This window comes from Ursus maritimus (genome assembly GCF_017311325.1).
Source record: "Ursus maritimus isolate PB19 chromosome X unlocalized genomic scaffold, ASM1731132v1 scaffold_X1, whole genome shotgun sequence".
Classification (NCBI taxonomy): domain Eukaryota; kingdom Metazoa; phylum Chordata; class Mammalia; order Carnivora; family Ursidae; genus Ursus; species Ursus maritimus.
The window spans coordinates 2014397-2042121 of NW_024423319.1; the positions used below are offsets into that span (position 1 = coordinate 2014397).

The following is a 27725-nucleotide window of genomic DNA, read 5'->3' on the forward strand; positions in this document are numbered from 1 at the left end:
AATTCATGGAAAAGAGGAGAACTAGGCAAGAGAGGAACATGGGAGGTGCAAGGACAGGTGTGGCGTGGTCCGGAAAGTCCCGACCCAAAGCCCTGTTCTGCTCTGCGGCGGCCCCTACTGGCCTGGAGCTTCAGTGACAGGGGCTGCATGCTGAGACGGCTGTGGAAGTGGGGTGCCCTCCTCCTGGAGGCCTGGGCGGGCTCCAGGCAGACTGATCCTCACCTTTCTCAGGAGGCTGTAGGACTCCTCATCGCAATCTGACCTTCATAGGTACCTGCGTGGCGCTCTTGTGGTCTAGGCTCCAGGATACCTGGGTTGGGGATGTTTGGCAGGGGCTGGTGCAGTGGACACACCTCAAGATCTCCGGCTAGTGCTGACAGTACGTTACCAGCCGCCCGTGTCAGAGAACCTCAATCCTCCTCCACTGGGCCACCCCCTAGGGCTTCAAAGTCATACCAGTGAACAGGTGGCTTCCCTCAAAATGACAACTGCAGCATCCCTTACCTGATAACGCCCCCACGTCCTGGCCCCGGGTGACAGGGAAATTGTTTTCCACCGGACATCAGCATAAAGAGCCATGTTCTGGGGGAGGGGACAAAAGAGAGTCACCTTCTCCCCTCTCTCCGGTGATCGGGGCAGAACCCATTGTGCTGCTCACAGCAGCATCCATGGCCTAAGGGCAGGGAGTCTACACACAGTTGGGGGACTGCAGTGTGTCTCGCAGGGGGCACCTCCATGTGAGAACCATGGAGGTAGTCTAACAAACCAGGGGCTGTGCCAGGAAGCCCACCCCCATTGATGTTGTTACTGCCTCTCTCAGCTGTCTTCCCCTCTGGGGGCACATCCCCTGTGGCCTAGCCACAGCAAGCCTGTTAACTGTGAGCAGGAGACTGAAGTGTACTCGTTATTCCTCTGAGCCTGAAGTGGGTGTTGGGGTCAGTGCCCAATGAGCCATCTAAGGAGTGTCGTACCCAGACCAGAAAGCCACCGGCAGAGAGCAACAAGCAAAGGATACAGGGAGCCCGGGGCTAACACTCCTGCTGTTTCTCACTTCCTTCAGCATATGCTCTTATCAGGCACAGCAAGAAGTCTACGTTTTCACATTCTAGGCAGACTAGAACACATGCTTTAAACAGTCTGGCCTGGCTGTACCCCTGACCCTCTCTCCTATAGCTGTAAGTCAACATCCTCATTCTGTCTGCATGGGTACATGGGTTCAATCTCATTAACTGCCAGTGAGGAACTGATGCCGCAGGCCCCAGGCTCACCGTGGCTTCTGCCTCTGCCCCAGCATGCTCTCCTGGCTGAACCCCCACTGCCTCACCTGGACCCTGTTCTTGCATCGCCAGGGAGATCTCCACGATGAAAACAGTTTCAGTGGAAATGACGGCATCCGAGGTGGTGTAGTAGGAAGTGGGTGATCTGGGGGCTCCACGCTAAGCCTCTGCTGTGGGGGAGGAGGTAGACATGTGCCTATGCAAAAGCCCAACTTGTGTGTGCTGGGCTAGGGGGTGGTGAAGGGACCACCCAGACCACCCTCCCAGACCTCGTCTGGGGCTGACACACAGGGCTCTTTGCAAACCTATCAGATGGGATGTATGGAGACAGATCCAAATGCTTAGTCAGAAATGCAGCAGTAAGGGGGTAGGGGTGGGATGGCCTTGAAAGAAGGCTGGGGAGGTGGAGTGGACAGAAAGGCTTTGTACAGTTAACCTAAATGTGAGGACAAAAGAACAGGGGAGAGGGAGGAGAGACAAAAAGTACGTGTAAGCTGGGGGAGGGCAGCAGCAGCTGGATGGATCTTCACTGCACAACCGGCACCTGTGTGCCTGGACCTGTGTGGACAGGGAAGCCATGCAATGATCTGGGGCTGCAGCCTGCCCTGAGCACCCTGAAGCCTAAGTGGGGGCAGACGACCCCACCAGAGCCATACGCGGCCCTGGGCAGTTGGCCGAAGGTATCCTCTGCAGACACCAAGCGTTGTGCTGCTTTCTTTGATACATGAGGACTCTGAGAATGAAGGGGGTCTATACCTCCAGCCTCTGTTGAGCAGAAGGCCAAGACTGACCCAGCATTGCTCAAGGGAAGGAAATGGGCACAGCTTGTCCCCTTTAACAGGGCTACCTGAAAGATGCTGCCTCAGCCACCTCCACACTGCTAGGCCTGGGCTTCACAGGTTATAGGAAGGGCACTGCCTAAATCACAGGGTGCCAAGCAGATGCTACCAGTGGGAAAGTTCTCAGCCAACTGCCCTCTGAATGTCCTGGCACAGCCATGCACTCGACTGAGATGGAGAAGCTCTTGATCTGGGCAGCAGGAGGAAGGTGCCTGGGAACATCAGTGGGGCTGGTTCTCTGAGCCACACGCCTGTGTCCCACTGCTTGGCCATTTCTTCCTACGGACCCTGTGGAGCACTGAAGGGTTTTTTAAAGCTAGGTTTGTCCTTTCCAGACATCACTGGCTACACCGCGGTACTCCCAAGGGGCAGTGAGGTAAAAGCAGGAAAGCCAGTTAGCTGATGAAACACTCCAGGCACCAAAGGCTCTGACTTGAGCAGGGCAGGTAAAGTGTATGTGTAGAAGGCATCCTGGACCCTGTCTAGGCCCCCAAGCTTAAATGCTTCTGGCAAGGACCTCCTCCTAAACACAATCTCCCTGGACTCCAGTCTGAGCTCAACCCCTGCCACCAGGTGTTAAGAATCTCTCAAGAATGTTCACTGATCTGTGTGCTCAGCTCTGCTGAAAAGCCCCTTAAGAATACACCACGCCTCAGGAAAAGTCGTAACAGTCAGGCCTGGCAACCAAGCCTCCCCAACCCTTTTTTATCTTTTCTTCCTCTTTCTGCTGCCCCCTGTCTAACTTTTGCCCCACGTTCATGGCCCCTCTGCCTGGCCCATCCCCAAGCTTCCTCTCTTCACTTACAGCTCCCTTGCCTCGGAGAGGCCTGGGTCCCACCTCACGGGGCCAGGCGGCCTCTCTCCCACCAGCCTAGCTTCTCACTCCCACGTCCTGCGCTGCAGAGTTTTAGTCTTAGTCAGCCCCCTGGAACTGGGAGCTCAAAGGGGAGCAGGGACGTGCCTACTTTCTGCTGAAAGCTGGGAAGCGGGCGCATGGGAAGACTGGGACCTTTCCCTCGAGGGAACAGACAGAGGAAAGCTTTGGTTGCTTTTCCAGCAGCCCGGCTGCTGGGTAAACGTGTGTGGTGCAGCAGCGCGTGGCGGCCTCGGTCGCCGCGCCCCGAGGCCACCTGCCTCTCAGAGAAGAAGGCCCAGAACCCCTGCTTCGCCTCCGGCACCCTCCCCCACGCACCACCAGTCGCGGGAGAGAGGCTCGCCAGAAAGGAGCCTGGCCAGGCCGCGCGTACCGAGTAGCAGGAGAGGCTGGATGGTGCAGGAGAAGCCAGTGGCGCCGAGAGATGCCAGCGCCATCGCCTCTTCTGCCGAGGGAAAAAGAGAGCGACTCCCCTCTCGAACACGAGGGGCAGGTGACGAGGAAGCGCGACGCGTAAGCAGCGGTGGCAGCCAATCAGGCGCCGGCGGGCCAGTGGGCGGGTCTGTGATTGCCGCTGGCGGCACTCCGGACGTCTCTCCCTGGGTACCAGCGCCCCGTGTGGCCGCCCCATCAAGTACGGCGACGGCGACGGCGGCGGCGGCGGCGGCGGCGGCGGCGGCGCTCTCGGCGTCGGAAAGGGGCGCGGCAACCGGCATGGGCGTGCGCGTGCGCACTGCTGGGCCCCCCGCGCCCACTTCTTCACTTCGCACTCTAACTATCGCGAGCGGTATCTGGGTGCGTGTCTGGACCGTGCGGCTGTCACTTTCCGTCATGGCGCCAGCGTAGCGGTCGCTCTGGCGGCGCTGCGAAGGGGGCGCGGCGCTCGTGACCGGCCCTCCTCTGCCTTCGTCCTTGGGAGGTGAGAAGGCAGCGGGCCGTGGGGACAGCCGCAGCGCTTGCTGGGCCGATCTGGAGACCGCTGGCTTGCGGAGCGTCTTGGAGCCCGATTGGCTGGGCCCCGTGGAGGGGGAGATGGCTACGCGCTGGAGTTGATTGGCTGTCTCCTCTGTCAGTGAGGCTTCGGCAAAGTTGGCCCCCTGCCCGGCTTCCCCAGGGGTCTTCGGCATCTAGGCGGGCGGGGGAGCTCCGGGACAGGCGGGGAGGCAGAGCGGCAGCAGCGGGCCGAGTGTCACCCCCTGGTGTCATTGTGGAATTTCCCGAGGCGGTCACGCCCCGGCCCGCCTCGTTCTTGCCGCCTTAGGAATCCGGTTCCCAGCCCCCTTTCGTCCTCGTTTTTCTACAGGACCAATTTCCATCACTTGTCCCAGTGGGAGTTGGAGAACCGTGACTTTGCCAGCACTCCCGAAACCACACGCCACCCCCGACATTTTTATAGCCCAGATGCCTTTTTCCTGCAGCCTCTGGAATGGAGTGGAGCTAGATTTTCTGGAGACTGGTGAGGTGGGACGCCGTGTGGGGCTGGCTTCCTCAGTTCTCCGTTTAGATCTTGGTTATTAATCCCATTCCTCTTCCTTTACATACTCTTAAGCGAGGATAATTCTAGTCCCAGGGCAGGCCGAAGCCATCCGAAGCATCAGAGAGCTGGGATCACCGAGGGGTCGGCGAGGTATGACCTCCAGCCTGGCTCCCCCACTGACCATTGCAGTAAGGGCCACCCTCCTGTCTCTGGGCTCCAGTTTCCCCTCTGTCTCAAAGCACCCAGCCAACCCTGACCTTCCAGAATCCTGTGACTTTGCTGACACTCCTTGTGGACACTTCTGATAGGCTTCTGCCCTCTGACCCTCAGGAAGGCCACCCCGGTGACAGCTTATGCTTTATGAAATTCTGATTTCTCCTAACTTGCTGATGAGTGGGGCTTTCCAGAGGTCCTGACAGCTAGGCTCCCATGTGCGGGGGGTCTTGGTCTCTGTCTCCTCCCCTGACTTCCTCTCTTCTGTGTGTGTTTCGTCCATGTTGAGGGGAGCAGGGACAAAGTTGGTAAAGGCTGGGCAGTACCTCTTGCCCCTGATACTGGTTGTCCTGGGTATGGAAGCTTTCTTAGAGATGAACCCCAGATGTTTGGTCCCACCAATTGGGGTCTTATGGGAAACATGCAGCCAGCCATTGGCACTTGATCTAACAGAACATGCTGAAGAAAGAAGCCTCACTAAGATTTGGAGTGTGGAACTTTGGCAGGAACACATACCACCCTGACTCCTTTCTTTCTGTGGCACTATCAAAGCGATTATTGATAGTCTACCCTGCTTAATGAATGAGCAGTAGGCCTGTGCAGATATATCCTGTCCTGCCTTGCAAACTGGGCTTCTTTGATGGGTGGCTTCCCACAGGGCAGTGTAGGTGTGAGGCAGAACTTGTGACCCCCTGAAGGAAGAACGTGTTCGTATCTTGTCCAGAGCAAGATAGGGAAGTCAGTCTATCTTGAGAGCTCTCTGGGTCTTGGCTAAAGCCTGAAGAAACCTCTAGCATAGGGACCAGATGAAGGAGAGGTTTAGCTCAGGTGGTGGTGTGATCCAAGGGAGGGGGCTGGGGTGGTTGCCCAGATGCACAGAGCTAAGAAGCAGGTGGAGGCTCTCACCACTGTAATGGGTTACTTGCCTAGTGCCTGTGGACTCCCAGGAGACTTACTGCTGAGCCAGGGGCTCCACAAGTGCCGAACACTGGCCTAAGGAGCTGGTGGGGTGAAGGGGTGGGTATGCCCTGCTGGGGTAACTCCAGTTTGCTGCATCCTCCCACAGCCACATAAAGTGGGCATTTCTAGTCCATGGGTTTCAGTGAGAATTGTGGTGGAAGCTCAGCAAGGCTAAGCTGTTTGCTACCAAAAATAGCAGATGGTGGATTTGGACCGAGGCGCCTCCTGGCCTCAAACTCCACCATCCCTTCCTCCATTTTTCTGATGTGCTCAGTAATTCGAAATGTTTCTTATGTCCAAGTTTGACCAGGCATTCTGTTAAGTCTCTCTTGGGAGGACAGTAAGGAGCTGGGCAGACATGGCTTCAGCCTCAGATTAGGTTGGGGAGGGAGCAAGTGCAGTTGCTAGGGACAGCCTAGGGAGATTGTGGCTGGTGGGGGAGGGCTTAGGTAGGGCTTTGGGCGCCCAGGGGACCTATGGTTCTGCAGCCTTAGGCATCAGGAAGGCTTCCTAGAAGAAGTTATTGAGCAGTGGAAGCCTCCTTCCACAAGTTTTTTATCAAGAGCCTACAAATAAGATGAATCCAGATACCGACAAGTGCCGAAAGAAAATAGGAAAGCCACAAAGTGTGCCTGTCGCTGCAGATCCAGGGGTCCACATGGATGAGCTAACAGCTGGAGCCTTTGGCTTCAGTAGTCACCCCTCTCCTGGCCCCTGGCTTGGTGGGTGACCAGCACACCAGTGCTGCTGTTGTGAGCTTGTGCAGTTGGGTGCCTTGTGAATAGTCGGGAGACCCCCAAGGGATGGTCTGTCTCTGTCTGGAGCTTTCTAGACTTCTAGCAGGAAGGCCTGGCTCTTTGCAAAATGGCCACGGTGACTATGCTATTGGATGGAACACTGCCAAGCTGTCCCAGTAGGCAGGTGGCAGGGCATCTCCAAATGATAAGAAGGACCTTGGCTCTGTCCCTTCCTCTTTGATGAGGGATACCTGGGTGTGTTCCCAGGTGGGGGCATAGCAGGGAGGACCCATAACCCCCTGCAGTGGGGCCTGGGACACAGGCTTCTACCTCCAGGATAATGTGGGGACTCCAGATGAATCACTTCAACACCTCGTCCCTTTTGGCTCGTGGCGGCTTTTACTCTGAGCTGTCAGACATGGCTTTTGTGTGGCTAAACGCGGCTGTTTCTGAGTCAGGGGCTGGGGACATTCATCTTCCATGTAGGTCACAAAGCAAAGTTTTGCAATTTTTTATGAATGCCTTCTAAGAGATTGGTGTCTGTTATTCTTGTAAGAATGGCTGGGTTTTCCGTACGTGTTTGCTTGGACTTGTGATTCTGAAGGCCATTCCCTCGAATGCCACACAGTGATTGTCTCTGGGTGGACAGGGGCTGGGGCGCTGCTTTCTCTCCGATCTCTGTGTTGGGGACTATATGCAATAAGGAAAAAGATCTCAAAAGATAAAATGATTGGTCGTGATGGTCCTGTGGTTTGTTATAATGGTTTCCCCTATCGCAATGTTTACTGTGCCAACGCTCTCGCGGTTATGGACAGCAGCATCACTGAGCAGGAATAATTGGCTGGAAAAGAATCAAACAACAAAGGAGGGGGAGGGACAGACATTTCTTCAACCACTGACTGTGGGGTTGAAGGAAGCATAAAGGGCTGCGCGACTCCTCTGTGGTGCTTTGCCTGGCTGGTCCTTGGGAAATGGAGGCCTTGAGCCATTTGTGTGGGCGCAGTACTGTGTGCTGTTCACCAGTTGCTGGTACATGGTGGGTGAGGGGATGAGCCACGCGGACCCGTCTGGGTATGGTGGGATGGTCTCTCTTCCCTGCCAAGACTTCAGCTCCGCCAAATTGACTTTCTGGGCTGGACAACAACTGCTGGCATCTGGGTTCCTTTGCCAGGTTCGGTGCCCACGAGGCTCTCGGAGGAGCGTCTCAGCAAGTGCCTGCCAGAGCATTGTGTGATGTGTCCGCGTGCTTGCACATATGTATAATACTTGTGTTTACGCATGTATGCCCCGGCCTGTGCAACGTAGTGTACGGTGGGTATATGTGTGTGTATAGAGGTGTGTGGGCGGTGCATATGCGCAAGCGTGTGTGTTGTGGCTTTGTTCCCGGCCCCCGCGGGGCCTTCCCTCTGGGAGGCATGATCTCTCCAGAGGGAGCCCACCCTTCTCCCTCTACCCGAACTGTACCACACAGTACCCCCAGGGGAAAAGGCCCCATGCTCTGGGCACAACCTGTTCCCTCCAACTTGGCTGATTGGTGTCTTCTTCCTCCTGTTCCCCCCCTCTAGCAACAGACAATTGTGAGTATTCTTCTCATCTGCCTGTTAAGTTTTGGGGCTTTAGTTGCTTTTGGGATTGACCCAAGTCCAGGCGGGGTGGGGACTGCTTCTGCTGGTGTCCTGAACAAGGGGCCCCCATGATCAGACCTGTCTGGGGTGGGACCGGGCGCTGGGGTCAGATACTCCGAGCTGATTGCCTTCATGATTGCTCGCCCACCGGGCCAACTTTCAATCTCTCCTCCTTCTAGCCTCCATCGCTGGTGCATGGTGGGCAAGTACCACGTGACCATGATCCCGGGGGATGGCACCGGGCCAGAGCTCATGTTGCATGTCAAGTCTGTGTTCAGGCACACACAGCCCCTGGGCCCACCTCCTGTAAATCCCTAGGGAGTGTTGTTCCTGGGCCCACCCGTGGAGGTGGCTTAAGAACGTGCCAAGAGGGGGCGCTGGGTGCTCAGTTGTTACATCTGCCTTTGCTTCGCGTGATCCTGGGGTCTCTGGGATCGAGCCCCGCATCGGGCTCCCTGCTCAGTGGGAAGTCTGCTTCTTCCTCTCCCACTCCCCCTGCTTTTGTTCTCTCTCACTGGCTGCTCCTCTCTCTGTCAAATAAAATAAAATCAAAAAAAAAAAAAAAAAAAAAGAACTGTGCCAAGAGGGGTCATAAGCCCAGAAGCCACTGGCTGGGGCTTGCCTTAGCACCCAGTAAGACACAGTGGCAGTGGGATGGCTGTAAGCCCAGGCTTTTTGTCCTAGTGCCTATGATCTGCCAGGCTGGCCTGGGTGTGGGGAAGGTGCTGCCACAGTCCTGCTAAGTGTTGTAGAGTTCAAGTATCTCCCCATTAGTTGGCGCAGGTGGTCCCAGCCTCCTCTCAGCCACAGTCAGGTCAGGGTGGGCAGCAGTGGCGGAGAGGCCCCTGTATCCAGTGGTCCAGGCAGGCTTCCTAAAAGGGAGGCATGGGGGGTGCTCGGGGCTCAGCCACCTCGACCCAGTTCCGCTCCAGGCACGCGTGTGCCGGTGGACTTTGAAGAGGTGCATGTGAGCCCAATGCTGATGAAGAGGACATCCGCAACGCCTCATCATGGCCATCCGTCGGAACCGTGTGGCCCTGAAGGGTGAGTTCAGGGGCCAGCATGGGACAGCATGCATGATTCCTTTTCATTGCCAAGCTTGGACGCTTGTCCCCGGGGCTGCCCAACTTGACTTCAGGGCTTTTCTGGCCAGGGAGGACCCTTTGTGCTTCGAAGAAAGTGAAACAGAAGCCAGTCCTGTCCGTGCTGCGATTCTGAGATCTTGGTGGCAGTAGGGCTATGGGAGCCTGTTCAGTAAGGGCTTCTCCCCACCCCCTTCTGTCTTGGGTAAGCCCTTTCTCTGCTGGGGCCAGCTTGGCCCTCAGAGCCTTTTTCACAAAACCAGATGTCACAGAGATGCAGTTTAGCCTTGGGCCTGCCGCCTTGGTTTCAGCTACGCAGCTGGGGCAAGTGTCACAGACAGGAGTCTCCAGCCCTTCCTGTGCTTGCCTTGATTTGGTACACGTTCTAAGCTCTTTGTATTACTCATCTTGTAAATTAGAGCCCATCACCTGCTCTGTGTGAGCAAAGCTGAACTGCTAGGAGTCCCAGGCCCTGGCAGTCAAGAGGAGGCCGATGTGGCAACTGCACGTGCCCAAGACACTGGGCCAAGGTAGGCATGGTGTGACTCGGGAGGGGGCGGTGGTCCCAGGGCCCTGGAGAAAGCTCGCTATGCTCCCTACTTGGCACCTCTCTGGATGGACTGCCTTTCCTGGCGACAGCTGGCCCCCTGCTGCTCCTTCTTGCCCTGGGTCCACCCAGGCCGTTAAGGTCTTTCCAGGCAGCCTCACTCCGCCCCCGGAGCCCAGGCTCATGTGGCACCCTCAACGCGCCTAACAGTGACGCTGGCCAAGGTCACATTGCTGGCGCCAGCCTGGCTAGCCAGCCTGTTAGTAAGCAGGAGTGGTCACTTTCTATCCAGCCAGACCCCGATCTTGCCATTTCCCGCCCAGGGTCTGGCAAGATCTCTTGGCTAGCGGCCAACCCCTGTCCATTCATTTGTTCATTCAGTCAGTATTTATCAAGTGCCTGCTACATGCCAGGTGTCAAGTTCTGAGGTTCTCGGAAGCCATCAGTGAACCAAACGCGTGCCTTCCTAGGCTACAGTGGGAGTGCAGTGACGCCCGGGCATTCTGGGTGGTGAGTAGTCTTTCTGCTGTTGAAAGCCGCTGCCTTCTCCCCAGGTTGGAGCTGCCTTGGCACGCATTCCCTTGCTCAGGAAGTGGAAACATGGTGCATGGCGTGGCTGAGCCTGGGGGCCCTCTACCAGCCTATCTTCTTCTGTCTTGCAGGCAACATCGAAACAAAACCACATAATCTGCCACCGTCCCACAAATCCCGAATAACATCCTTCTCGGTGAGAACCCGGTACACAGGGTCGGGCTCAGTGCAGCTGAGCGTGCCAGCAGACAGTTGTGGCATTGGCCGGCTCCTCTTCTCTTTGTGTCCCCAGCACTGAAGCCTGGACCCTATGCCAATGTCATCCACTGTAAGAGCCTGCCAGGTGGGGAGTGGTGACCCGGCACAGGGACATAGATATCCTCATTGTCCGGGAAAACACAGAGGGCAGTGCCAGCAGCCTAGAACATGAGGCGAGGACCTCGTACCCTGTCCCCTTATCCCCTTGGGTCATGAGGACTGGGGACGGCAGCCCGGCCAGGGGTCTACAGTAAGGAAAGCCAGACCGAAAGAGAAACCTGTGCCAGAGGGTCTCTTCTCCCCTGCCCCCGCCCAGAGCGTGGCTGGGAGTGGTGGAGAGCCTGAAAGATCATCACGAAGGCCAAGTCCCTGCGCACTGTCAATATGCCTTCAACCGCCTCAGGAGAGCGGGCGCAAGAAAGTGACAGCTGTGCACAAGGCCAACATCGTGTGCGCCCCACCCCTGCAGTGCTCCTTGCCCCTCAAGCCCTGCCAGTTGTGAAACAGCTTCGAATTGAACACCCTCCTTGGGCCTGCTCAGGGACTTAAAGAACCCCAGCCGTCCAGCAAGGGGTCAGTAGTTGCTCAGGGGTGTGCTCCTCTGCTGGGTGTGGGTTTACCACAGTGCACACACTTTGGGAGGGAGAGTGGGATTATGCTTGTCTTACACACAGGGGACTGGTTAGAGGTTAGAACCCAGCTTGTGGCCATCTGCACGCCCCATTCCTCCAACTGACTATTACAATGGCCAAGCTGGTGTCTTATGCTCCCTCCTAGGAAACTGGGCGATGGGCTCTTCCTCCAGAAGTTGCAAGGAGGTGGCAGCCCGCTATCCCCAGATCACCTTTGAGAATATGATCGTGGACAACACCACCATGCAGGTAGCTGGCTCAAGCTGGCTCCCCGGCTGCCCGCGCCTCGGACACTCGCGGGCTGCTCGCGCTCAAGCTCCTGTCTGTCTCCTTTGTCCTGTAGTGCTGGTGTCCCGCCCCAGCAGTTTGATGTCATGGTGATGCCCACCCTATGGTAACATTGTCAACAACGCCTGTGCAGGACTGTCGTGGGGCTCCTGGCTCGTGGCTGGGGCCAACTATGGCCACTTGCACGCTGTGCTTGAGACGAGTGGCGCCAGTGCCTTGTGCTCTGTAACTCGCGTGTCATCCAGTTCACTGAAAGTATAAAGATTCAGTGGTTTTAGATTATTCCAGAGTTATGCTGCCATATCTCATTCCAGAATGTTGTCATCCCCCAAAACAAAATCCTGTACTTGTTGGCTGTCACGCCATGCCCCTCCTCCAGCCCCTGGCCACCACTCATCTGCTTTCTGTCCCTGTGGTTGGCCTCTTTCTGACTATCTCTCTATAAAATGGAGGTTTTGTGTTTTTTTTTTTTTTAGATTGACTTATTTATTTTAACGTAAGCACACTTGGGGGCAGAGGGAGGGGAAGCAGACTCCACGCGAGCATGGAGCCTGAGGGCTGCAGCTCAGGACCCTGGAGATCCTGACCTGAGTCAAAAATCAAGAGTCAGATGCTTGAATCTTATCTCTGGAGCTACCTGGGTGTCCTCTACGGAGTGAGTCTTACACCATGTGGGCTTCTTTCCCCTTGGCGTAAAGTTGTTTTTGTTTGTTTGTTTGAAGTCTAGCGTGGTCTTTGGGCTCACCCACACCAGCGGCTCAGGGCTTGTTCCTTTTGTGGCTGAATAATATCTCACCGTGTGGAGAGACCGCATTTGTTGATCTCTTAGTTTCCATTTTTAAGTCTGCTTTAAAAAGTGAGGCAAAAATTTACATACCAGTGAAACCACTTAAATGAGCAATTTAGGGGGTATTAAGTGCACGCACAGTATTGTGTAAGTGTCACCTCTGTCTGGTTCCAGAACATTGGCACCTTTGAAAGGTGACCCCGCCACATTAGCAAGCACTCCCTACTCCCCGTCCCTGGCACCCACTGATTCGCTTTCTGTCTCTGTGGGTTTGCCTGTTCTGAATGCTTCACACCAGTGGAATCACATACCCTACATTCTTACCTTCACCACCCCCTTCCTTGTCGTGCCTCTTCTAGGCGCCAAGCAAGTGAACACGGGCAAGAGTATCGCCAACAAGAACATTGCCAACCCCACAGCCACTGCTGGCAAGTTGCATGATGCTCGACTTCACCAAGTAAGCAACTTCCTGATGCCCAGCTGTCTTCCCGGCCAGCTCCTCCCCAGGCCCGGTGGGCCTGAAAGCTGCTCTCCCCTCTCCTTAGGCCTCCAGCTCCTACGCCACTTCCATCCCCCCAAGGCCGTGTTGGTCCATGGACAACGAAAAACGTGAGGCTCCTCTGCTCCTCCTCTTCCTGCCTCTGCCCAACTCTCCCCAGTAGGGGTTGAGCTGCTGTGCCACCTGAGGGCTCTGAGGTGGTGACCTGCTCTTCCTGCCACCGAAGTGAGAGTGGTGGGACCGGTGGGTAGGGCTTTCGGGCTTTAGCTGTGACCACTGCCCCCTCCTGCCGTCACTTCCAGCCCCTGCAAGCCGGAGATCATGGGCAGCCCCGGCCGATCTGCAGGGTAGGAGAGCCAGGTGGTGGCAGGCCTCCCTGGCGTGTGCTCTCAGGCTCCGCCCCACAGATGCATACCCCAGACATCGCCAAGGTACGACATCGAAGCCATCCAGGACACCATCCGCCACATCCGCATCATCAATGGTCGCGCAGGAGGCCTAGCCGCCTCCCGACCGCCTCTCAAAAGCACCTCCCCTCTTCCCGCTCCTGTAGCACCAGCAAGTTTGGTGGGCGGCCCCAGAATAAATCGCTTCTGCCCCAGATCTCAGGTGCTGCTGTCACTCCAGGATGCCGACGCTCTCCAGTTCACACTTTATTAAGAAAAGAAATACGCACACCCACTCAGGGCCCCCTTTGTGAGGGTTGGGGCAGAATGAATTCTTAAACAGTGGGCCAGGCTCCAACATCTCTGCCCCTCCACGGCTGTGAGGAAGCTGGCACCCAGTAGGGAGGGGAGGGCAGCTCCTGCCTGATGGCAGAAGGCAATCCTGCTTTCCCCGCACTGGGAGGGGCTTGAGTGGTGAGCCAGGCCCGCCCCCAAGCTGCACAAAGTGCCCGCGGGGCCTAGGGTTGAGCCAAGGGTGCTGGAGACAGTCGGCCGCGCTGGCCCGTCAGGATGTATTCCATCATGGGCAGCAGGAAGGCGCTGAACTAAGTGGGGGGCCTGCTCCAGGCCACTGGGTATTTCCCTCCATGAGCACCTCGTACAGGCCCCAGTGCTTGAGGTTGATGCCAGCAGCTCTCCTGGGGGCGGGTCCGCTGGCAAGAGGTTAGGCTCTGCCAGGAAGGCTCCTGGCTCTGGGAGGCAGTGTTCCCCCTGCTTTGAATCTGTGCTCTGTGCCCTACCCCTCCCATCCAGGCAAAGGCCCGCCTGCTCGGCCCTACCTCTCCGGTTGAAGAACTCCCGGGAATAGCGGCCCGAGAGGGCGAAGGCTGGGGGATGCCTCCCAGCAGCTCCACAATTGTGGGCGATGTGGTCTGTGGACAGAGAGGGAGCTGGGAGGCATGCTGGGAGGCTCCCGAGGCTAGGAGCCCAGGCTGGCCTCCGCCTACCTCAGTCACGGCACCGTAGTCTTCTCCAGAGTGAGGCTCGATCAGGGTAGTCGGTGGCCAGCTCGAAGGCCTGGAAGGGGAGAACGTGAGGCTGCCAGCCAGCAGTGCCGGCCTGAGGCTGGAGCAGCTGGGGCATACCATGCACGCTGTAAGCCCAGATGTCGGCCGGGGCCCGTGCACTCCGGCTCCGACCAGCACTTCCACTGCCCGGTACTGGCGAGTCTGGATGTCTCGGTGAAGTGCTTGTGTTGGAGGCAAGGGGAGCCCTGGGAGGAGCTAGCCACAGCCAAGCCAACCCCACCGGCCCCCACCATCTCCCACCTCCTCTGGGCCATGTACCCAAGGAGCTCAGTGGGGTTTGCTCTGAGCCTTAGGCTCCCCAGAGGTCCCGAGAGGACCTGCCTCTTCCCAGTGGTCCCCAAGCCCCTTGCAGTGTCCAGTTCACTGATTGGGAAGGACCGGTGCTGGTCTGGGCTCAGTCCTGGGTCTGCGTCATGAGGCACACCCTGAGTCTGGTCGAGCGGCACTGCAGGCCCCATCGGGCTCCCCGGAGCGGCCCGCGCCCTGCCCTCACAGCAGTGGGTGCCCAGCTCTGCTCTCCAGGCCAACTCATACCACCCAGCAGGCGCCGTCCAGGTCTGCGATCTTGATCTTGACTTGCTGCATTTTGGGGCTCTAGGGGTTCACCAGGAGGTTCTCGCACCAAACGGTGCTGAAAAGGAAGAGAAGGGGAGAGACTGAGCTGGCCGGGCCCCATCCCCCAGTCCCTGCCTCAAGCCAGCTGCCTGCCACCCACTCCACCAAACCCACCCGCAGACCCTGCCCAACTTACTGCTGGGTGACAGGGAGGCCCCTGCCCCCCGCCTCGGTTGGAGGAGCCTGAGAGGATGGAGCACGAGGCAGGAGAGAAAAGGGAGCCCAGAAGCCTGAGGTCTGGGAGCTTGGGCTGCTGCGCCCGGCCCTGCAGCAGGGGAAGAGGAGGCAGGGAGGCCAGCCCTGGCCCCCAGGGTGGCAGCCAGAAGAAGAGGAGCCGCCGGCCCCCAGCCTCGAGCCGGCGTCTGGGGAGATGGGCAGAGGCGGTGAGCAGGGCGGCTTCAGCGGCTCGTTCCCCGTGGCCTGTCTCTGCTGGGCGCGCACCTGTGCCCTCACTCCTCAGCCTGGGCGGCGTGGCCTCCATGGCCTCCCAGCCTCTGCAGTAAAGTCCCGCAGCCGCTCCTCCAGCAGCCGCTTCTGTTGCTTCCGTTTACGCCGCATCTTCTTCCTCTTGTTTTTCGACAGCTTGCCGGTCTGCCGTTAGAGCTGTGGGTCACCCCTGGGCTCCGTTGCCCATCCTCTGAGCAGCAGCCCAAGCCTTCTACCTGTGACCACACCTCATGGGGGCCAGGGCCTCCGGGTCCCAGGGTTACTTTGTGGGGTTTTTTGTTTGTTTTTAAAGACTTTATTTATTTGACAGAGAGAGATCTCAAGCAGGGGGAGGGCAGAGGGAGAAGGAGCTTCCCAAAGGAGCAGAGTAGGAGCCTGACAACGCGGGACTCCATCCCAAGATCAAGGCCCAAGCCGAAGCTACAGATGTTAACTGACTAAGTTATCACCCAGGCGCCTCCCTCCAGGGCGAGACTTTGATGAGTAAACGTGGTGCGCCCCAGCTCCTCTTCCCCACCCCTGGGCACTAGCCCCACCTGCCCTCCTGTCTCCTCCCTCCCTCTCCAAAGCTGGAGTTTGGGGAGGAGCTGCATGGCCTGCCTCCCTGGCCCTAGACTCAGTGGCCTTCCCCCTGAGGCAGTGGCAAGCCCTCAGCCACCAAGGGCAGTTTAGGCATGTGACCCACCCTGCATATCACCCTCATCCCCGGGGGTGGGCGGAGGGGGCTAAGTGAGGAGATGCGAGATGAGGCCCAGGAACAGAGGGGCACCCCAACTTGGCCAAGACCTCCGGGGAGCAGTGCTGACTGAGGGGCAGGTGGGGCATTGTGGAGAGAAAGGAACAGAGACTCAGGGAGGGGCTGTGAGAGCCCACAGGCCCCACCCCCTGGGCCCATGGCAGGCTCTTGCTGGCCCTGTGGAGCGGATGGGGGTGGTGCCCTGACTGCTGCCACTCTGTGGCCTCGGTGGCCATGCTGGATGTAGGCATCACCCACACAGCAGGATGTTCTCAGGCTTGATGTCTGTGTGGATGATCTTGCACTTGGTGTGAGGTAGTCCAGGCCATAGCATTCTGTGGAGAGCCGCTGCTCTGCCCTTAACTCGCCTGTCCTGCCTCCTCCCGCCTCCCAGCTTCGTGCAGAACCTTAGACGCCCACTCGTTCACGATGCTCTTCACGCACGCACCGGGCAGGCCCTGGGTAGCTGGACTTGATGATCCACTTAAGGAGCTGGTGGCCTAGGGATCTCCCCAGCACCATGCACACATCTGGGGGCTGCGAGTGAAGGGTGGCCAGCGGGCACACAGATGGGCACGCACCTCCCCCAGGTTCTGGGTGTCATTACACTGTCCCTGTCCCTCTCAGGTGTGCCGGCTGGGATGGTACTTTCTGTGCTCATTCCTGAGAGAGGGCACTGCCACAGCGCCCCTGCTGTTTGAGGGTAACTCAGCAATGCCCACTGCAACCAGTGTCAGCCTGGTCATCCACTGCCCCCCACCTCTGTCGCATAGACACAAACCCCAAAGCGTTGGACTAGTGTGTAGACTAGTGTCCTTTTTGTGAGGTAAGCCCCCATCGCGCAGAGATCAGGAGACTGGAGTGACCTGGGTGGGGCAGCTGGGATGGCAGTGAGCGGGCGCGGCTACTGCCACACTGCTTGGCTCGGCCCTACAAGGATACGACCTGGCCTCACCCCTGAGATCCTGGAAGTCATCGATGAGCTGGACGATGGTCTTCCTCTTTCTTGGGATCACCCGTCACTGTCTCGACCTGGAGCAAAGGGACCACGAATGGCTCCAACCTGCCGCACTCTGGTTTCTGCTCCCTTTCGGTCCCCGGGCACCCTCCTCTGGCCTCCCTCTGCCCCTCCCGGCCTACCTCAGGTTCTCCTGGGGGCAGCCAGTTGGAGCCTGCCCCTGCGGGAACTCCCGCCCTGCCCGGGAGCTGGGAGCCGGGAGGGAGGCGCCTCACACACTTTCAGGAGCTTGATCTCATCCACGGCGGTCTCGGTGTAATGCCCCGCGCTCTTTCACCACTCCAGGGCCACTGCGCTTGCGCCTGCAGCACCAAGCTCTGCGTCGCTGCCGCCCAGCCCGACCCATGGGGGCATCGTGGTGGTCCCAAACCAAGCTCCAGGGGCAGGCTCCCCAGCTGGCCCTGGGCCCTGGGGGACGGAGGGGGCACTTACTGATGTCCCAGCAGAGCCAGACGTGGAGAAGCTGCCCCAGCGCTTGCGCACCACATGCGAAAATCGCCCACAACAGGTCGGCCGATCTTCACAGGGTAGTGTAGCCGCCTGGGGAAGGGAGCCCAGATGGCACGGTGGGCGGCACAGTGGGCAGCGGCTGCCTGCCTTGGGGCCCCTTGGCCCACGCGGGCCAGCGCTCTCAGCACCCTCCTCCTTCCCCGGTTGCCCTCCTTGTGTCCCGCGCCGCCCACCTGGCCGCCCGCGCGAGGCCAGGCTCCGCAGTAGTCCTTGGGGTCCTCCTGCTCCTCGTCATCGGAGCCCAGCAGCTCCCTGCAGACCGCGCTGGCGGCGGGCGAAGTTCGAGCCGAGGATCGTGGCTCCGCAGGAGGCCTGGGCGAGCTGCGGGTGGGGTGAGCCGCAGGCAGAGCGGCCGCGGGGCCGGCACCCCCTCCCGGCCGAGCCCTACCTGCTGCTGCTCCCGCCGTCCCCGCCGCCGCCGCTGTCCCTCTGCCGCCACCTCGCGCTGGCGCTCCATCCCAGCCCTGCGGCCCACAGCTCCCCGCCCCAGGCGGCTGCTCCTGTAATCGATCATGCCCGCGCATTTAAGTGTTTCTCCTCGGCCGCCGGATCTCACCCGCCTTATAAATAGCCTCCCAGCTGCTCAGCTGTGGGCGTAGCGTATGCGTTGTGGGAGTGAGGCGGTGAGGCCAGGCTGGTGGCTCAGGAGAGCCTGGCCCTCACCAGCCGCCCTTACCCACCCCGCCCCCAGGGCTGCTGGCATAGGGCCACAGTGATGTGGCGCGGCCCAGCCTGACGCTAAGTCCCCGCAACAAGGGAGACTTCCCCATGGTCCCAAGGTGGGCCCCATACCAAGGGGGACACCCTGCGAGATGCAGCAATCCAGTCCCGAGGCTAAGTCCCTGAGCCCAGGGGTGCAGTGGGGCCCACCACTGAGTGGGGACGTGTCAGCGACTCCAAGCTCCCGGGAGTCCACACCCAGAGCTGGAGTCAGCTGGAGGGGCCAGTGGACAACCTGGTCTCACGGCCGAGCACCCCCGCCCCCACCCCGTCCCCAGTAACACTTTTGGAACAGTTTCTGGCTTCCCTGCTTGGCCCTCGTGGTAGCCTTTCCAAAGATGACCCTTCCTATTCCCAAGGGTACCCCATTCCCTGCCCCCTCTCACTGGGGTTCTCACTTTCTCATGGCTCATTGACCCCTTGTAGCAGGAGCCCCTTCTCTGAACATGGTGTCATTGTGGGATTCTGGATGAATGAGTCAGGGCATGAGCTGAAGACGACTTGTTGCACTGGAGGTGCCTGACGGTGTCAGACCCCGGGAGGCTGCCTGCTCAGGACTCTAACACTGACACCGCGGTGGCTCCCCTCCCAGCCTCCTATGGGAGGCACAGGGAACTCATCCATCCTGGTCCTGTCCTCAGGTCCTCCTTAGTGGGGACCAAACAAGCCTACAGCTCTAATAGGATGGTGACACTGACGTCCGGTGTCAGCAGAGCCCTCCGGAGCCTGACTTTGGGGCTGCACTCCAAGGGACCAGGAAGAGTTGACTCCCAAAAAGGGGCGGGTGGGTAAGCTTCTGGGGTGGTGTGCAGGGCCTGGCTGGGGTGAGGCCTACAGCTGGATGGACTGAGACGTCTTTGGTCACAGAGTGGTTGGGGGTGGAGAGGCGGGTGGCCTTGGGCAGCTATGTCCTACCTGAACCCGTGGGCACTCCAGCTGAGATTCCCACGGAGGCTGAGGGGGCACTTTTGCTCTTTAGAAAGATCACTCTGGCTGCCTCAGGAGGGAACGGAGGGGACAGGTGAAAGCCGGGAGACCAGCTGGGGACCGTAGGGGAGTCAGAAGCAGACGGACTCGGCAGTGATTGTGATTAGCTCAAGATGGGAGACACTTGGTCCTGCTGTCCCTGGGCCAGGAAAAAGAATTGGTAGGGCAGGGTGGGCATAGATGGGGGCAGGTAGGGGAGGCGTAGGGAGAGAGGAAATCAAGGCCTGGGGGTGCCTGATGACCCCCTTCTTCCAGGCAGAAGTCACAGCCATGGGGCCATGGGAGGGCCAAGCAAGGGAGCACTGAGTAGACCTCTGCACAGGGAAAGGCAAGTGGCTGGGGATTTCTGGGCTTTTTCTAAAAAGATGTGTATTACTTTTATTTTATTTCCAAATGTGATTCTCCAGCAGCAAATAAATACAGTGGGGCAGGTGGGGGAAGAGGTGAGGATTACTTATAAAATTAGAAAGCTCCAGTAGGAAACGGAAAAAGAAGGGCAGGTGGTGGGAGAGGCGCGGCAGGGAGCCCCCCTGGTGGCCACAACCCTTCCGCCCTCAGCCAGCCCTCCTCCGTCTGGCTCCATCCGTGGGTCCCAAGGCACTGAGGCGGAGGTCCTGCTTGCTCCCTCTCCTGGCTGGCGTGGCTCGGGCGCCTTCCGGGCCCAAGCTCACAGGTCAGTCACCTTGTTCTCCACCAGGGCTGCTAAGCAATTGCTGCAGACTGCAGGCCAGCTGCGTATCTTCTGACCTACAGGGTCCTCCTCCAGGCGCTGATGATCTGCCAGGGTAGAGTGAGAGGGTGCCTGAGGCCTCTGCCCTCGTCTCTCAGGCCCAGGGCCGTCCACTGGGGTCTGGGTCCATCTCAGCGGCAGCTTGGGGGACTCGTGCAGGCCGCTCCCAGGCCTCCCTGAGGCATCTGGACAGAAGCCACGCCTTGCCCAACCTGTCCTTCCACCCACTGGCCCAGATTGGCCGAGACACCTCCTTCCATCCCCAGGGAGATTCCTGGGCTCCTCCTCTGGGCCACGGGGCGTGCCTCCCCCGAGGACCTGGGCCTCACCTGGTCAAGTAATACCTGTGGATGTGCTTGTAGAGTTCTGGAGAGCTTCCAGGCAGTGGGGAGCAGAGGTGTAGTTCTGTGGGACCGCACATGGAGGGGCAGGAGGCTCCAGCCTGACCTTTTAACCCTGAAACCTCCCCCTGCTCCCTGCACCCACCTCAAAGGTGTGGAGGGGTGTGCCCCCTGGGCCATGCTCACTCCTTAGAGAGCCTCCGCTCAGAGCCGAAGTTCATCTCCTGATAGCTGGCTGGACAGCTCTGGCGGATGTCGAGAAGTACATCTGGCAGGAGACGAGTGGAGGGGTGGGCAGCCCCCACCCCCCAGCCCTGATGCCCCAGCACCTACCTCTCCACCATCTGCTTGTAGCGGTGGATCTCTCCGGCATAAAAGCAGTTTGTTCACTGGGAATCCTGCTCCGGTAGGAGTGGGGTCTGAGCAGGGAGGCGGGGGGGAGCCCGGCCCCGTCACCCCGAATGCACCACCAGTGCCCCTCCTCCAGCTGCCCCGGCCCCTCATTATGTGCCACCCCTCTCAGCCTCCACCTCGGGCTCCGCCCCGAGCCTCCTGTGGCTTCCCCAAAAGCCCTTCCTCCCCTCATCCCTCTGGCTGCTGCAGATGCCAGCTCTGCCCTTACTCCTGCCCACTTTATGCTCGAGACAAAGTGGTGAGCCGATGAAGGCTTGGGCGATGACGGGGCGAAGACATCCACGCGACACCCGGCATCAGAAGATGAGCTGTGGGTTCTTCAGGGCTGCTCACCCAGAACCGCAACAGCAGCTGGGGGCACAGGCCCGAAGTCCCACAGGGAGCTTGGGTCCCTGCCCCGGCCATGCCCCTATCCCGCTGGGACTCCGCATCTCATCTGCATGGGGTGGGGGCTATAAAGGTACCTGTTAGTCTGTGATGTGCAAGGTCTCCGGGTCTTCAATGCCGCGCCTGCCAGCTCGTCCAGGAAGTCAAACAGGTACTGATAGCAATGGGCACGCCTGTTCTCACACTGAGGATGGCCTGGAAGGTGTCATCCACAAACTTCTGCACGCGGCCCTGGAAGGCAGGGAGGGGGGCTGTGGGCAGGCAGGTGGGCCAGGGCCATGCCCATCAGGGGCTCTGGCAAAACTTTCTACCTCTCTCAGGACCACCCCTCCCCCCAGCTCAGTCATGGAGCCCCCCACAGTGGGCCTCCCAGCCAGGTGGCTCCCCTGGGGCGCAGCCCGCAGCCACACCAACCTTCATGGAGAGCAGGCGGGTGAGGTAGATTTCCCTCGAATCGCTTCTTGGCCCGGGCCCGCTCCCGTCCCGCCCTCAGGCTGCTGCGCTGCCTTTTAGCTCCTTCTGGGCTCTCGGGTGGCTTTCTACCAGGTGCCAGAGGCGGACTCGACCCTCCTCACCATCTTCCAACATGGGAATGTCTGAGGGCCCAGAAGTCTGGCTCAGGCTCACACCCCCTGGCCCCTATCCCACACCACTGGCTGGGACTTTCCAGCCTGCTCACCGGGTCCGGTGGGCAGGGTGAAGTGGAGCCGGTGAGAGCAGGGGGAAAAAGAGCCAGCCCAACACCCCATGGTCCCAGAGCTCCCTGACCAGACGACCTGCTGCCCTCCTCCACCCCAGGCCCCGGCCCGGCCTAGAGGTTGGGCTTGCCCCTCGACAGGTGTGTGGGGGACACTCCAGGCGAGCAGACGGGGCGCGGACTGGGACTCCTGCCCGCCCGCTCGAGCCTGGGGCCACAGGACTCACCTCAAGGGGCAAAGTTCCTGGGCCAGGCTCTGGGAGCACAAGCACCCCCAAAGTGTGCAGCTGGGGATGAGCCGCGACAGTGGCACCCATCCGGGACCTGGTGGGAAGGTGAGCAGTGGCTGGGCTTTCCCTTTCCCTGGCTGAGCTCCGCCCCAGCCCTGGCCCGCCTCGGCACCTTGTAATGTTGTAGAGTGTTGAGTCTCTTCCAGTGCTTCTGGGTCACTGGAGGTCGTGGTCCTCATCTGACAGGGTTAGGTGGCCAGCAAGGCCCGAGCGCCACTCTGGGGACACCCAGGGAAAGCCGGTTAGCCTTTGCAGCCTGGTTACCCGAAGCCCTGCACGTGGCGGGGCGTAGAGACCTGCCAGTGGATAGTCCCATTTTACGGGTGTGGAGTGTTCTCTCAAATTTTATATCTTGTATGCTAAATGATGGCCTCTGGGGGAAAACTGGCAGTCTTTGTATTCGGTCCTCCAAACACCCTGATCCAAGTGATATAGCAAAAATGTGGCCTTGGAAATAATACGGCGGCAATGCAGCGCGCTGAAAGTACGAGCCCCTCGCCGCCCAGTGGCTCTGGGGCCCACCAACATCAGCGCTGGGGGCCGGAACTCCACGTCTCCCGCAGCAGGCGCGGCTGTCATTCAGGGCTCGCCGCCTTGCCAGTCACGGGGCGCTCCACGGGGCCCTTGTCCACTTGGTACTCAAGGGCCCTCGGAGAAGCATGTACAGGGGCTCACCAGCCACCTCCTGCAACCGGCCGGGATGGGCCGGGTGTCGCACACGCGGGTGCGACGGGGTGGAGGGGCAGTCAGTTGCATGGAGGGAGGACAAGACAGCCAGCCTCCTCACACCCAGCCTTCCTTTCCAAGCCCCCTCATACGGCCCCTGGGAAACAGCCTCGGCTCCAGGTCAGTGAGGCCACAGGCAGCACCCTTGAAACGAGGTGAAGGGAGGAGGTATCGGCCAGGGTGGCCGCTCACCCTCAGGAAGGCATAGAGACAGATGGACAGCCAGTTGGTCAGCAGCTTCTCCACCATGGTCTCTGTCCTGTGGGGAGCCAGCCCCAGGTCAGAGAGGTGGTGCTGCGGGCCACCCCCGCCCCCGTCCCTGGGCTGAGCTGGGCAAAGGAGGGAAGGCAGAGCTTTTCGACCTGTCAGCCCTTCGTGCCCACGTCCCTGGTAAGGAGGCCCGTCTACTTCCCTCCCAGTGGCTTCTGTCCTAGCCCACCTCCTGGGCATTCCTGGCCCTGCCTACCCCGGGACTGGGCAGAGGTGGGGAAGGGTGCAGCTCAGTGTGGAGCCAGCACCCTCGCTTCTGGGCCCGTGGTCGGGCCCAGACCGACCTGCGCAGCATGAGCTTGGGGTTCTTGCACACGTAATGGGCAGCCAGGTCACTCAGCAGCGTCCTCACGATGTCCGTCAGGTACTCCAGCTTGCCGTGCAGTGCCAGGGACAGCAGAGAAGCCACGTGGCAGCGGTCCCGCTGGGAGAAGCTGGGCTGCTCCTCCAGGGTGTGGATGAGCTGGGGGGACGGGCGCCAGCACTCAGGAAGCTCCCGAGCATCGTCCTGCCTCCCTGTGTCTCTGGCACTCCAGTTGTCTGCCCGCTGCGCTTCAGCTCCCACCTCCATGCCCGGCTCTGGGCCCCCTGCCCGCCCCGGCGTCTCCTCACACGTAGTGAGGAAGAGCTTGCTATTCAGCAGGTTGGAGAGCTGCGTGAGGCTCCTGGCACGGCGTGCCCTCTTCCCCAGGCTCCTCCTCGAAAGACGGGCTGCAGTGGGCAGCCGCCATGCCCTGGGAAGAAGACTCTCGCTCGGCATAGGTGTGTGGTAGTCCAGGAAGGGGATCCCCACTGGCCTCTGTGTCGCCAAGGCTGAGGTCGGCCTCATCTCGGTCATCAGGGTCTGCAGGCCAGGAGACACTGACGTGCGGGCTCGGGCCCAGGTGGGGCCCTCTGTCCTCCCCTCCTTCAATCGCCTCTCTCACCTGTGAACTCCTTTTGCGGCACTGGTCGCCCACACCAATCTCCAGGTTCTCCAGCTGCACCAGAACCTTCTCTGATAATCAAGAGGGCTCGTTGTGCCTGCAGCCCAGGGACCAGTGTTAGCCACAGGTCCGAGCCTGTGCCAGGCCTGAGGCCGCCAAGCCAGGATGGCCAGCTGCCTGAGGCCTGCCATGGGGCACCTTGCAAAAGCAAAGAGGAAGTTTTAGGCGCTGCATGCCTGGGAGAGCCTCCTCACCTGTACATGAGGGTGAGGAGGATGACAGCGGCAATCAGCACGGCAGCGCCATGCCCAGGCCCACCTGGGCCTCCACTGGGAAGGCAGACAGAGTGGGCTCAGTCTGCATACAGGACGGGCCCAGGGCCAGGTGCACATTGCCCATTTGAACCTGGGGGGGAGGCGGGCAGGGGGCTCCTGAGTGCGGGCCTTCCGTGCCTCCTGCTCACCAGCCGGCCCGCGCCCGGGAGCCCCGCCTCACCACGAACTGCAGCAGGGTACTGGAGCCGTTATGGCTGTGGGCCCTAGAGGGCGCTCACAGTACAGGTGGGTGAGCGCGAGCGTCTTCTCACCAGGCACTCGGCCATTGCCCTGGCCACGCACGCGCATCTCTCCCCTAAGCTGATGCCCAGGCTGAGGCCCCGGAAGAGACCAGCCTGAGCTGGGACACCTGGGCCTGCGTGTAACACGGTCCCTGCACAGAGCCACGCAGAAGCCCTCACCTCCACGTCCAGGACGCTAAGTTCGGCTTGAGGCGGTAGGGGGCGGTGGGGCTCCTTACGGCTGAGGCCAGATGGGGTTGGGCTGGTACACGTCCTGGCCCCCATTGGCGCGCCGGCAAAGTCTACATGCACGTTGTCTAGAGTGAAGAAGACCCGTCAGGCGCTTCGTCTGGCACAGCAGGGCTGTGCACAGGTGAGCTGGACGAGTTGGACGGAACAGACGGTGGAGCACTGGGTGAGGCAGCAGGAGCCGGGACAAGGAGGGGTGAGCTGGGGCTTCCTCGCTCGCTCCCAGGGGACAAAGGGCCCCCGCCCCCCACTGGGCACGACCGGCTCTGCCTACCAGTGGCGCTCACCTGCAGCAAGCCCCCCTCGAGCGGGATACAAGCCCGGGGGGCTGCGGCAGGGGCCCCACAGCTCCTCCTCGGGGTTGGGTCCTGGGGCTGGGCCCCCGCCGCCCGCATGTCGGCCGCGGCCTCCAGCCACACAGACAGCAGGGGCTGCCGCACCACGTCCAGGCCCGTGCCCCTGACCCGGATCAGCCGCCCGCCCCTGCGTCGGGATAGCGGTGAGCCGCGGCGGGGGTAGCAGGCAGCCGGGCCCAGCCCCCCTCCCCAGCCGGGAGCACGGGCCGCCCGGAGCGGCCTAGGTCCTCACCCCCGGAAGCTGACACTGGGCCCCGCCTCCACCAGCTGGGGGTTGGCAGTGTACCGGAAGGGGCTGCCGAGCAGCGTGCGCTGGGCGTGGCCGAAGACCACCCGAACCACAGCTTCTCCAGGGCTGGCCTGGGACATGGTGTGGCACACAATGGCCTCAGGACACACCGGCTCCCGGCTGCGGGGTGGGGAGGGGTCTGGCATCTTGGGCTCTAGCCTGGGCCTGGCTACCACACCAGGGACCCACGCTGCCTCCCTCCACGAGGGCAAGGACCAGTAGGGGCGGGCACAGGGACCATTTCTCTCGGACTTGGATGGGGCCTTCGAGTCCACTTCGCCCCCGTACACGAGGATAACGAGGCCCACAGGGGGCGGCCTCCCCCAGCTGGCCAGCCAGCAGCTTGGGACCGGAGGAGAGATACTCACATAGGGGACAGGGCTGTCCACCCACAAAGGCACTCCGGATGTTGCCTCCCTGTCTGGAGGTGCTGCCCTATAGTGAGGGGGCACCGCCTTCCGGGGGGGCCCCACCGGGGACTCAGGCTCAGCAGGATGGGGTCCCTGAGGGACAGAGCAGTCTGGCACTTATCACCTAGTTCCGGTGCCTCCAGTGAAAAATGGTTTCTGATCCCATGGGCCAGAGACCACACCTTCCTCCCGGAAGCTCCTCACAGCTCTCCTCTGCCCTGCGAGGGGGCCTTCTCTCCTCACTGCCTCCCTCTCTGCTCCTCAGGACGCCTCCTCCCTCCTCGTCACGGTTTACACCTCCTGTAGGCCCTGAGCTCTAAACCCTGAGATCCTGCCAACTTGGGGTGCTGCAGGATTGATGCTACCTTGCCCCTGCCTCCCACTGCTTCCCTGGCCGTGCCAGTGCCTGAGGCAGCGCCCCTGTTTCCAGTCTCCCGTCCCTTGCCAGCCTCAGCCGCACTGGCTGCCTCCACCGCCCTCCTCCCGCCCTTCCACGGTCGCTCTGCTGCCCCTAGTCCATCCTCCACTCGGCCGTGATGATCACTCTCAGATCACATGGTTTTCCTCCTGTACCTGTGGCAGCTCTCCTGCTACCCCTAGGCCAACTTTGAAATCCTCACCAGGGTTTCCCCTGCCCTCCCCTCCTACTATACCTGCATGGGGACCACCCTGGTGGGCACCCGACCTGGTAGGTGAAAGTTGGGTTGAAAATGCTCAAGGTGCAGGCCGTAATTTTAATGGCTACTTGATTGGGCCCTGTGGTACGCAAGAAGTGGTGGATCACGCACACAACTTGGGGGAATGGAGCCCAGGAGCTGCTCAGGGGCTGCCCCGTGACCAGGCCCGTCTCTTTCGTGAGCCTATGGCGCCACCTGCCAGCCACACTCGGCCCAGAACCCCCTCACCCCCACCCTCTCGCCAGCTTCTTTAATTCTTCTTCCCTCCCCTGGCTTGTCTTCCTTTTTGGCTTTAATCTGCCCGCACTTTTGCCGGTAAGCTCCCTTGTCTCTGGGTAGCCATTCTCTGAGGACTTCCCTGGGAGGGCATCCCTCAGCCCCTGGCAGCTCGGATGCCCCCACCGGCAGAGGTAAGTGAGAGAGGGCTCAGGGTTGCAGGGGCGGCCGGCCACCTTCACGGCATCTTGAACCTCAGCAAAGTCCCTGCCCAGGTCGGAGCCCCAGATGGTGAGGGCCAAGCCACCCTCAGGGGGCCCAGTCAGTGGCTCGATCTGCAGCAGGGAAGGATCATGATGGAGTCTCCCAAACCCACATCCACTCTTGTAGTGGGCGCACCAAATCAGCCACCAGCCTGAGATGTGGGCCAGAACCTGGGCTTGGGGGGGCCTAAGTAGGCTGTCTCACTTTAGGTAGAGTTGGACAGGGTGGGGGGGGCAAAGTGTGTATGGAGTGAAGTGAAAGCCAGCCATGAGGGAGTGGCCAGCTCACTGTGTCAATGCTGGGAGTGGGACACAGCAGCTCCACGGCCCCGGGGGGGCACAGAGGACCATAGCGACAGGTAGGCTGGCCGTGGCTGCACCACACACAGCCCAGGCTCCCATTGGCGGCCTGGCAGTGGCTGCAGTCGGGGTGGCCCACGGCGCAGTCGTACAGGGTCACTAGGGAAGGTCAGGCAGGGCGCTGAGGCACCTCCCCTCTGCCACACGCCCTGTCCTACCTGCCCTGCCGCCCCCAAGCTCACCATAGAGAGTGTGCGCATTGTCCAGCCGCTGACCCTTGCCCCGGGTGACGTAGATGGGCACTGGGATCTCCTGCTGGGCCTTGGAGGGGCGGAACTGTGGGTGGAGGGTGGGGGTCAGGCCGGGCCCAACTCAGGACAACCCTGACCCCTGTCTCCACCAGGCCACTCCTCCCAGAATGGGTACCATTGTTCAGTGCCCACGTCTCCCACCAGACTGCAAACCTAGGGCAGAGACTGGGGGTGCCATGTTCCT

General features: G+C 60.4%; 1 protein-coding gene across 1 annotated transcript in view; it reads right to left on the reverse strand.

Moving 5' to 3' along the window:
* PLXNB3 (plexin B3) overlaps positions 1 to 27725 on the reverse strand; it is an 87246-nt gene that overhangs the window by 46210 nt on the left and 13311 nt on the right. The window lies entirely within an intron of this gene.